This window comes from Morone saxatilis, unplaced genomic scaffold (genome assembly GCF_004916995.1).
Source record: "Morone saxatilis isolate NCDOM2014 unplaced genomic scaffold, NCSU_SB_2.0 Contig7, whole genome shotgun sequence".
Classification (NCBI taxonomy): Eukaryota; Metazoa; Chordata; class Actinopteri; family Moronidae; genus Morone; species Morone saxatilis.
Window position 1 is genome coordinate 1,860,110 of NW_023340246.1, and position 2,092 is coordinate 1,862,201.

Sequence of the window (2,092 nt, forward strand, 5' to 3'; positions counted from 1 at the left end):
TTTTAAGGGTACCGAACAGATTAAATCGGTACTACTGAGTACCGATTATCATTAAATAAATCTGTGTCACATATCGGTACCTGAGAGCGTATCTGGGTGAGTGACTGGAGTATAGAGAGAAAGGGAGACTAACGTTAGCACGTCTGCAGCCAGCACTGAAGTTCAACCCTCTAACCCGCTAATTAATAAGCTAGTTGGATAAGTTGTTGTTGGAGATAATGGGGCGTTCTTCAATCTTGATTGAAGTTAGCTTACAGTTTTACTAGCATTAGCCACAGGAAGGTAATTAAAACTTTTCACAGGCACTCACGTCACTCGTAGCTTATATTCAGGTGATTATACACTAATGAAAACATACCTATGAAAATCATATTCCATTTCTGCCAATAGATCCTCCTATTTGTTGAACACTTGGACTTGAAATACAGAAACACAAGCACATCAGCATAATGTGGCTACATTTTGCAGGCTGTTTACGTCTACTGAATAATGTGCTGTAAACATTCATGTTCACTCTTAAACTTGCATAAAACAGTAAATGTCTGCATTCATGTAACACTCAAAACACACTCACACTAACAAGATTCTGCACACATCTATTTTAGCAGGCTACAGGTGGCTAAAGTATTGATTTCCTCATTAGCATATAAAGTGAGGTACTGTACACGACATCCTCTCTCATTTAACTTGCAAACTCGTAATCTCATATTTTACCAATAGTCCATTCCCCTTACACATTTATTATGTATTTGTGTTGCCACGTTCATACATCTTTTCACCACTCTTGCTCACCTGTAAATACAGAAACACAAGCACATAAACATTACATTTACGTCTACTGAATGACATGTGTGCCCTCCTGTGCCTCAGGAGGACCCATAAGCTGCCCAAAGGGCCTGTGTGATCCTTACTTCTCATAACCATAAATTTACCTACTAAAATATTACAGTTGATACTGCATATGAACTTATATCGGATTATGACTGAACAACATCAAAACAATAAAAATATTAGATCAGAATGGGGGGTACCCATTGTCTAGTGGCCGTTAATATGCATTATGACATTATTTACTGTACTTCACATTAACATTTCTTCACAGAATTGAACCAAATACTGAGATATAAGCGTGCTGTATATATTTTATTTTTCTTGAATGCTTTAAAAAATAAAGCTAAGTGGGTTAGTGTTTTTACTGAAAAGATATATTTTTAGTAAAATAAAAAAGTGACTTTGCAAAGTAACTTTGCACTAACCAAATGTGCAGGCCAACAAATAATGACAATAGCAGCTATTGGGGAAATGTGTTTAATAGAATATGCAAATATAAATTCTTGATTTAATATTTAAATTAGTAACAAAGAAGGTAATACTGGGGCCAATGGGGTGTTAGCTGCCAGTTCTGTTCACTCCGGCCTCAGGCTGTCTGTCATTACTGAAGCTGACAGAAAGACTGTTGCCGGCTTTATATTTGAGATGTGACTGAGCAGCTGCAGGTATAGTGGAGGGTCAGTGCTGCTGTGGATGCCTCTGCTGTACTCTGCTCACAGTTTGAATTATTTCCACTGAAGAAAATGACTCCGCCAGTGGGTATGAAGCAAAGTTTATAGAGGTGCCAAAAAATATGTTTTCAAAACTTCTTACTTGACGTGTGTCCATGTGCAGTTCGCTGGTTTGTGGTGTGTATTTTGGCACTTTGAGGTCTATTCATCTTGTATGTTTTTGATCTTGTGTTTTCTTGCTGAAAGCTTTAATTTCCAAAATTCTCTTGAGACCACATTCCCTGATATTCTTTACTCAAATTACACTGATGATTGCACAGTCATAAATGAAATATTAGTTTAATATATATATAATAGTTTTTTTTCCATATTTTTTTTAAAATAACATAGGGAGTGTTTTTGGATATCTCATTTTGGATTAGCGCCCCTAAGAGGCAAATAAAGTTCATCTGAGTATAATCTGATAGAGCGGCTCCCACTAATGGAGCGAAGCCTGCAAGCTAGTTCAGACAGTCAACTTGAGCTGCGCTGCTAAACACACATGACATGCCTCACTCCATAATCACTAACCAAGCGCACCCTTTCAATCT